The sequence below is a fragment of the Amphiura filiformis genome, unplaced genomic scaffold (genome assembly GCF_039555335.1).
Source record: "Amphiura filiformis unplaced genomic scaffold, Afil_fr2py scaffold_392, whole genome shotgun sequence".
Classification (NCBI taxonomy): Eukaryota; Metazoa; Echinodermata; class Ophiuroidea; order Amphilepidida; family Amphiuridae; genus Amphiura; species Amphiura filiformis.
Genome location: NW_027305856.1, coordinates 3,108 through 13,461, shown reverse-complemented (window position 1 = coordinate 13,461; position 10,354 = coordinate 3,108). Strand labels below are relative to the sequence as shown.

Here is a 10,354-nt window from a genome sequence, read left to right as displayed (position 1 = left end):
GGGTCAAGTCAGTTGATTTGTTCATAATTTTTTTTCAGTGAATTTTGCTTTATTCCGTGTCATTTTATGAAAAACGGAAAAATCACAATGTACGAAAATGATGTACGAAAAAAAATCTCGCTGCTGGGTGACCATGCTGACCAGGATTAATAGGCCTACCCCGGGAGGCCTACAAATAATTAATGCACGCTGACCAGATTGCTGACTTACATTTAACTAGGGGTTTTCAGTCAATTTTAAAAACACTGAAATAAGAGTTGAAACACAGCTCAGATTATGCAGCCTGGCTTCCTGATTACAAAGATACTTTATTTTTTTTAATTGACCCATGGGATCAAAAGTTACGGCTCGTTAAAGTTTTCATATTTTGGCCTTAATTAGACCAGAGGTCAAAGGTCATTCCCATAGGCTATGTACTTAAGCAATGGCACCATTTAAATCATATAAAAACACTGTAAATGATGGGAAAAGTGTATGTTTAATCAATTTTGAAGGAGAAAAAAAAAAAAAAAGCTATAAAAGGCAATTAATACCCAAGTGTAAGCTTCAGTTGTTTCCCAAATGCCAAAGCCTATTGTGCACATATCTTAATTTGCATAATTTACCGCTAATTTGCATATTTTTGGCCAATTTTGGTCAATTTTGATGTATTCGAGGCTTAAAAGCCACATTTCGACAATTATATTGTATAATTTGAAGGAGAAAAAGCTATAAAAGGCAATTAATACCCAAATGTAAGCTTCAGTTGTTTCCCAAATGCCAAAGCCTATTGTGCACATATCTTAATTTGCATAATTTACCGCTAATTTGCATATTTTTGGCCAATTTTTGTCATTTTTTGATGTATTCTGAGGCTTAAAAGCCACATTTCGTCAATTATATTGTATAATTTGATGTGCAAATGTAGCTTTTGCATGTGGGAGATAAAAGTATAGGTCTGAAATATCAAAAACAAATTTGCATGGGGCCGAATTGCTTCTAATTTGCATATTCAAGCCATTTATTCCAATTAACGAGTCATTTTAGCCTCCGTACAGTTAGATTTTGATTATGAATCAGTAATGATTGACTTCTTGTGCACTGTAATGATTTGTGTTGACAGTATTTATTCAATTCATAAGGACCAGTGTTACATATTACACTTTAAAGTTTGCATAATTAACTACTAATTTGCATATATTTGGTCAAAGTACGAATTCTTTTCATCATGGCTTCCGAATTCGGCACCCTTGCATCATCAACCTGTTATGGAGAGGCTGCTGGAAACTGCACTAGGGAAGGGACTGATGTACTGTGACACATACAAGTTGTTGATCCTGTAGAATGTAAAATAAATACAATGTTATGTTGTTGTTTTTAATTATTATTACCTGCATGAATTACTGAAACAATTTTTGTCTAAAAATTAAAATAAAATGTTGAAACAGAATTTGTAAAATATTTACCTGTTTTGGAGAGGCTTCTGGAAACTGCACTAGGGAAGGGACTGATGTACTGTGACACATACAAGTTGTTGGCCCTGTAGAATGTAAAATAAATGCAATGTTATGTTGTTGTTTTTAATTATTATTCCTGAATTACTGAAACAATTTTTGTCTAAAAATTAAAATAAAATGTTGAAACAGAGAATTTGTAAAATATTTACCTGTTTTGGAGAGGCTTCTGGAAACTGCACTAGGGAAGGGACTGATGTACTGTGACACATACAAGTTGTTGGCCCTGTAGAATGTAAAATAAATGCAATGTTATGTTGTTGTTTTTAATTATTATTCCCTGAATTACTGAAACAATTTTTGTCTAAAAATTAAAATAAAATGTGAAAACAGAGAATTTGTAAAATATTTACCTGTTATGGAGAGGCTGCTGGAAACTGCACTAGGAAGGGATGTACTGTGGCACATACAAGTTGTTGGTCCTAGAGAATGTCAAAAATTAAAATGTAAAAAAAAAAAATTAAAGAAGTTTTCTATGTTTTTTCCATACCCCATCCACCCATAAACGAAACAAAATCTTGCCCAAAAATGTCAGGCCCTCACCCCAAAATTTGCAGCCCATCCCCCAAATAATATTTATTTATTTATTTATTTTTCTTTTAAAAAAAAAAAGTTAAGAGTCGGGCCTAATTTTAGGGTAGGTCGGGTTACACCAATCATGCCAATCAAACATTTGTTTTTGCCTATAAAGTATAAATAGATCAAGATCCCATCCAAGTTAATTCATTTATTTGTTTATCTATTTTTTGTGCAAAAGTCAGGGGCGGACCTAATTTTTTTAAAGTAGATCGTTACGCCGATAAAAATCCAACATCCAAAAAAATTCAGGTACACCCCCCAAAAAAAAAAAAAAAAAAAATTATATTATAATAATAATAAGTAAATAATATTTAATAACAATGATTAAAAAAAAGAGAAAAGATTTTTAAAACATTCTTCATTTATTTGAAATCAGTATTGATAAAATAAGTTTTGAAATAGAATTTACAAGAAAAGATTATTTTGTTCATTATGACATTAATTTAAATCGCCGTCCACGCTGGCCTGGGAATATTACACTAAGATTATCCTGATATTACGCCCAAATGGGTGCGTCACCTGATTTTGGGCGTGATATTATACAGCAACAATGGAAGAAACACGTCACAACGGAAATTGGGTGCGCAATCTGTCAACACCGCGCAGCTTCAAAAACAACAGCTGTACAGCGCGCTTTCGCTTCAGGCACAGTGAGCGAAACAAACACAACCCATTGAAACATCGATCACTTTCAGACCATTAAAATCACAGAAATATGGGGTAGTTTTACAAAATCACTACATCATTATGTCGTTACATGTTCGGACATTTATCAAATTGACTGGTAAGGCTAAATATACACGTAAAGTATGGCAAACTTTGTTCTGAACGCAGCTATGTGAGGCCGGTTTATGCGCTGTGCGGAACCCTATTATGCCGTGAACGTAGTGCACAGCAAGCTACGGCCAGCGCTCATGCAGTGTGTAGGGTAGCAGTAGATTTCTGCGTGCTAGTATTTCTGCGTGCTAATGCGGTATTGGGTAGGGGTAAGAAAAATCTATTTCGCTACATTATTTGAGGCCTACATGACATGAAACCTTGCATGGATATGCATATTAGACCTAACTACTTGCATAAATTATCCGAGAAAAATTGAAATATATTTTATCGTTCAAATTAAAATAGAAAGATTCCAAACTTACCTAGATCGGCTTGTAGTTGGTCAAATCGGTCCCGGGAAAATTTGTAGGATAGCTGGGAATGTCAGCTAGCGATTGGCTAGTTCCGTTATACCCCTGCACCAATAGGCGAGAGGCGATTTGACCTCGACCGTGACCTTGTCATAAGCAACGGCTATGCGAAGATTCATAATCCGGTGCCGTTTCTTTGTATACACAATTTTACGCAAAATTCGATCTCACCCGGCGGCATTCAATTCGCGATTTCTCGCTTAATATACATCAAAATAATATTCTAACTTCACATAAATAACACTTAATATGTACTTGTTTGAAATGTAGAACGATTGAATTATTTTGTTCATTAATAAAAATTATGCTCGAGTTTGGAAAAACGAGTATTGAAAAGTCCTTGACCATTTTTGCTGTGTGTGTGATCAACACGGGTGATGATGCTGTCGACCAACGGTCACGTGGTCGGGTTGGGAAATCCCTACGTAGGGGTTTTCAGTCAATTTTAAAAACACTGAAATAAGAGTTGAAACACAGCTCAGATTATGCAGCCTGGCTTCCTGATTACAAAGATACTTTATTTTTTTTAATTTACCCATGGGATCAAAAGTTACGGCTCGTTAAAGTTTTCATATTTTGGCCTTAATTAGACCAGAGGTCAAAGGTCATTCCATAGGCTATGTACTTAAGCAATGGCACCATTTAAATCATATAAAAACACTGTAAATGATGGGAAAAGTGTATGTTTAATCAATTTTGAAGGAGAAAAAGCTATAAAAGGCAATTAATACCCAAGTGTAAGCTTCAGTTGTTTCCCAAATGCCAAAGCCTATTGTGCACATATCTTAATTTGCATAATTTACCGCTAATTTGCATATTTTTGGCCAATTTTGGTCAATTTTGATGTATTCGAGGCTTAAAAGCCACATTTCGACAATTATATTGTATAATTTGAAGGAGAAAAGGCTATAAAGGGAATTAATACCCAAATGTAAGCTTCAGTTGTTTCCCAAATGCCAAAGCCTATTGTGCACATATCTTAATTTGCATAATTTACCGCTAATTTGCATATTTTTGGCCAATTTTTGTCACTTTTTTGATGTATTCTGAGGCTTAAAAGCCACATTTCGTCAATTATATTGTATAATTTGATGTGCAAATGTAGCTTTTGCATGTGGGAGATAAAAGTATAGGTCTGAAATATCAAAAACAAATTTGCATGGGGGCCGAATTGCTTCTAATTTGCATATTCAAGCCATTTATTCCAATTAACGAGTCATTTTAGCCTCCGTACAGTTAGATTTTGATTATGAATCAGTAATGATTGACTTCTTGTGCACTGTAATGATTTGTGTTGACAGTATTTATTCAATTCATAAGGACCAGTGTTACATATTACACTTTAAAGTTTGCATAATTAACTACTAATTTGCATATATTTGGTCAAAGTACGAATTCTTTTCATCATGGCTTCCGAATTCGGCACCCTTGCATCATCAACCTGTTATGGAGAGGCTGCTGGAAACTGCACTAGGGAAGGGACTGATGTACTGTGACACATACAAGTTGTTGATCCTGTAGAATGTAAAATAAATACAATGTTATGTTGTTGTTTTTAATTATTATTACCTGCATGAATTACTGAAACAATTTTTGTCTAAAATTAAAATAAAATGTTGAAACAGAATTTGTAAAATATTTACCTGTTTTGGAGAGGCTTCTGGAAACTGCACTAGGGAAGGGACTGATGTACTGTGACACATACAAGTTGTTGGCCCTGTAGAATGTAAAATAAATGCAATGTTATGTTGTTGTTTTTAATTATTATTCCCTGAATTACTGAAACAATTTTTGTCTAAAAATTAAAATAAAATGTTGAAACAGAGAATTTGTAAAATATTTACCTGTTTTGGAGAGGCTTCTGGAAACTGCACTAGGGAAGGGACTGATGTACTGTGACACATACAAGTTGTTGGCCCTGTAGAATGTAAAATAAATGCAATGTTATGTCGTTGTTTTTAATTATTATTCCCTGAATTACTGAAACAATTTTTGTCTAAAAATTAAAATAAAATGTGAAAACAGAGAATTTGTAAAATATTTACCTGTTATGGAGAGGCTGCTGGAAACTGCACTAGGGAAGGGATGTACTGTGGCACATACAAGTTGTTGGTCCTAGAGAATGTCAAAAAATTAAAATGTAAAAAAAAAAAATTAAAGAAGTTTTCTATGTTTTTTCCATACCCCATCCACCCATAAACGAAACAAAATCTTGCCCAAAAATGTCAGGCCCTCACCCCAAAATTTGCCGCCCATCCCCCAAATAATTTTTATTTATTTATTTATTTTTCTTTTCAAAAAAAAGTTAAGAGTCGGGCCTAATTTTAGGGTAGGTCGGGTTACACCAATCATGCCAATCAAACATTTGTTTTTGCCTATAAAGTATAAATAGATCAAGATCCCATCCAAGTTAATTCATTTATTTGTTTATCTATTTTTTGTGCAAAAGTCAGGGGCGGACCTAATTTTTTTAAAGTAGATCGTTACGCCGATCAAGATCCCATCCAAAAAGTTCAGGTACCCAAAAAAAAAAAAATTATATTATAATAATAATAAGTAAATAATATTTAATAACAATGATTAAAAAAAGAGAAAAGATTTTAAAACATTCTTCATTTATTTGAAATCAGTATTGATAAAATAAGTTTTGAAATAGAATTTACAGGAAAAGATTATTTTGTTCATTATGACATTAATTTAAATCGCCGTCCACGCTGGCCTGGGAATATTACACTAAGATTATCCCTGATATTACGCCCAAATGGGTGCGTCACCTGATTTTGGGCGTGATATTATACAGCAGCTTAATGGAAGAAACACGTCACAACGGAAATTGGGTGCGCAATCTGTCAACACCGCGCAGCTTCAAAAACAACAGCTGTACAGCGCGCTTTCGCTTCAGGCACAGTGAGCGAAACAAACACAACCCATTGAAACATCGATCACTTTCAGACCATTAAAATCACAGAAATATGGGGTAGTTTTACAAAATCACTACATCATTATGTCGTTACATGTTCGGACATTTATCAAATTGACTGGTAAGGCTAAATATACACGTAAAGTATGGCAAACTTTGTTCTGAACGCAGCTATGTGAGGCCGGTTTATGCGCTGTGCGGAACCCTATTATGCCGTGAACGTAGTGCACAGCAAGCTACGGCCAGCGCTCATGCAGTGTGTAGGGTAGCAGTAGATTTCTGCGTGCTAGTATTTCTGCGTGCTAATGCGGTATTGGGTAGGGGTAAGAAAAATCTATTTCGCTACATTATTTGAGGCCTACATGACATGAAACCTTGCATGGATATGCATATTAGACCTAACTACTTGCATAAATTATCCGAGAAAAATTGAAATATATTTTATCGTTCAAATTAAAATAGAAAGATTCCAAACTTACCTAGATCGGCTTGTAGTTGGTCAAATCGGTCCCGGGAAAATTTGTAGGATAGCTGGGAATGTCAGCTAGCGATTGGCTAGTTCCGTTATACCCCTGCACCAATAGGCGAGAGGCGATTTGACCTCGACCGTGACCTTGTCATAAGCAACGGCTATGCGAAGATTCATAATCCGGTGCCGTTTCTTTGTATACACAATTTTACGCAAAATTCGATCTCACCCGGCGGCATTCAATTCGCGATTTCTCGCTTAATATACATCAAAATAATATTCTAACTTCACATAAATAACACTTAATATGTACTTGTTTGAAATGTAGAACGATTGAATTATTTTGTTCATTAATAAAAATTATGCTCGAGTTTGGAAAAACGAGTATTGAAAAGTCCTTGACCATTTTTGCTGTGTGTGTGATCAACACGGGTGATGATGCTGTCGACCAACGGTCACGTGGTCGGGTTGGGAAATCCCTAATTTAACCCAGATCATGAGATAGGCTAAGGATGCCCGCAGGACAGCGTTTGGCGGGAAATCCGGGGGGGGGTTCTTCGTTTTGTACGGGGTGTGCCACGCAGACTTTCGGATGCTGACTTTCTCTATACCTAGGCCTACTTTTTGCTGTTTTTGCTACCCATCAGTATACCAATTTTCAAGAAAAAGCACCCAAATTTGCCATAATTGGGCGTTTTAATGGCATTTTTGCCCAAATGCGCCCAATTGGGCGCATTGGTATCCACTGAAAACCCACCCATCGATATACCAAAATCGCTGAAAAGGCATGCGCGTATTTTTTTTGGGGGGGGGGGGCTTTGGGGGCGCCAGCCCCCCGGGGTCAAAGTAGGGGGCGGCAAAAACGAAGGGGCGGCGGAAGAAGAAGGGGCGGCAAAAACAGGGGCGGCAAAAACGAAGGGGGCGGCAAAACGAATTAGCAAATAAAAAAGGGCGCAAAAAATTGAAAAAGCTAAAAAAATTTGAAAAAAGGTTGCTTTTAGGGCGCTAGCGCCTAAAATCCTTTTTTTTTTTTTTTTTTCTCTTCACTTTTTCAAACGACCGTGAAAAAAATTGGGTCAACCTTTTCGGGCTGTTAAAGAAGGGGCGGCACAATTGTTTCTTCTTCAGCCCCCTGGGGTTGGGGCGGCCACGGTACGCCACTGAAAGGTACCCCAAAACCGTGGCACATCCCCGTAGGCCTATACCTTCAACCAGGAAGAACCCCCCCGGGCGGGAAATGTTTTATATTAATTAGGCCTAGGCCTATATTGTTTTCACTAGGCCTAAAAGAAGGAAAACAAGACAAAGTAGGCATAGGGCCTATAGGCCTACTAAAGTACGAAAAGAGTTCAACCATTAGCTTAACTTTTAAAAGTTAAAAGTTTAGATAACCTAAAAAGTAATTAATTTTTTCCCCATTTTATTCACCTGTAGGCTACTTGGGCCTGGTTTCCCGCCAATTTAATCGGGTCATTAATATGTTTACTTCCTCAAGAGTGACGCACAGGAGAAACTGGCTATTTACAAAAGACCCGGGGGCAGTGGCGGCGCCACGGGGGCATGGGGAATTCCCCCAGTCAGAACTCTTGTTCCCCCTGCCCTGTTTCCCCCAGTAAAAACCAAAATTTGCAAAAAATTCCACTTTTTGCGGCGATTCCCCCCCTGAAATTCACTAAGTGCCCCTCAATGCCCCCCCGAAAAAATCCTGGCGCCGCCATTGGGGGGGCACTTACCGTAAATGGGGGTAACTGTGGGTACTTTTCAGAGTTTTTAAACCACTGCTTCCAAACAAAACCAATCATATTTCTAATTATCTCTTTTTTATGACATTAGGGTTCCCTTCTATACCTTGAAGTTGAAAAAGATTTTTTGTAGGCCTACGGGTGCCCTATAGGGGAAATAGCCAGACCAAAGTTACTCCGCATTTGGGGCAACTTTGGTCAGAGTATTAGGCTACATTCCATGAAGAAAAAAAAAGATCTTTGTTGTAGGCCTATATGGGCAAGTTATTGTTTTTTGTGACAATTGACCCCCTGCAAAATTAATCAAGCACACATCATTGCTCACAAATATCGATTTTTATTTGTTCTGAAAAAACTGTAAAAAAAAAATGCACATTTTTGGTCAAAAATCCCGATTTTTTGTAAACTTCGAGGAAATTGGACATGAGCGACTATTATTTCTTCAAAATATATTTAGTTCTATATTTCTTAAAGAAAGTGACACCAAATATGACTAAAAAACAAAACAATATTGCTGTACGAAAATATGACCATTTAAAAAAATATATTTGACCGACCAAAGTTACCCCGCTGACCGAAGTTACCCCATTTTACTCGGCTATAGGCCTAGTAATACTAACTAATGCCCGACAACTTGCGACAAGTGCATTACAAATCTGTAAAATGCGTCGGACTTGGAAGCAGAATTTATTTCTGCGCATGTTGACAACTCATTTAATACGATAGCTCAGAAACAGGGGCGGCGCCAGGGTATTTTTAAGGAAGATCGGTATTTTGATAGGGGGGCAAACAATTTGTGAAATTTGTTATGCGGCGTGACAGCGCTGCCCGTAGCGCTTGCGCGACGCAGGGGGTGCCTGAGGGGGCTGTGCCCCCTTGAGAATTTGGAAAATTTTCAAAATGAAAGCACAAACGAAGCCATTTGATGCACCATTTTCACCCTTTTTATAGGGTTAGGCCTATTTATTTATTTTCCAACCGCATATTTTTATGGATTTCATTCACACGGGTCCGACTTTCAGCCCGCTGGTTTTAGGCATAGGCCTACTCAATTAGTAAATCCAGCACCTTTTGGCAACAAAATAAGTTCATGGTACAAATGTGCACGAAGTGAAATATGGCTGGAAACGTTAAATATAAAGTCGCGCGAAGCGCGAAAAAATTGGCACTTTTTAGGCTAAAATGGCTAAATATGAGGTTACTTTGGTCATCGTCAGAAACCCACATACAGGCGTCAACATTGGGGAATGATTGTATGGACCATCTACCCGATCGAAATATTGGGGGGATATACCCCACACCCCGGGTCGGATCTACGCCTCTGGTCGCAACGCGGTGTATAGCCTATGTTAAGTCAATTGCATTGTATATGATATGCCGGGTTTTTTATGTTTATAGTTTTTATGCTTTTCTAGGGGGTTGACCCATAATTTTCATGTCAAAAAGGGGGGCCCTGAAATTTTTGAGGTCTGTAAAGGGGGGCCTCGAAAATGTTTTGCGATGAATTTTTTTGCATCAGGCCCCCCCTTACAAGTGTTTGTGAACGGTCCCTAAATCCTGGTTACTCCCCTGGCCGGCCGGCCGTAATGAAGCCAACTATTTCTGAGAGAGTATATTATGACGTGCGATTGCTGCCATAAATGAACAAATTGACATATGTCAATTATTTTCATTGAAATCGACATAATTATGTTGATTTCATCCAATAGCAGAACTTGTAATCGACATAAGTAAGGTAATTTACGTAAAATATACATATGTCAATTACCTTAGGAGAAATCGACATAGCCTATGTTCATTATTTGAAAACTAGTGTCGAATTTATAACTGTTTTTGGTTGCTGCAACTGGTCTTCCGTCTATGACGTGCGATCGCTGCCATAAATAGGCAAATTGACATATGTCAATTTCGCTGAAAGAAATTGACATATGTTGATTTTGTCCAATAGGAGAACTTGTAAT

At 37.2% G+C, this 10,354-nt stretch overlaps 1 long non-coding RNA gene across 1 annotated transcript; it reads right to left on the bottom strand.

Moving 5' to 3' along the window:
- Positions 1–1,046: 1,046 nt before the first annotated feature.
- On the bottom strand, positions 1,047–7,078 carry LOC140145559 (uncharacterized). The gene is made up of 8 exons (XR_011858095.1): positions 6,662–7,078; positions 5,308–5,377; positions 5,107–5,180; positions 4,906–4,979; positions 4,704–4,777; positions 1,646–1,719; positions 1,446–1,519; positions 1,047–1,316 (listed from the first exon to the last, which is right to left on the bottom strand). It is a non-coding gene; the product is annotated as an uncharacterized lncRNA (long non-coding RNA).
- Positions 7,079–10,354: the final 3,276 nt, after the last annotated feature.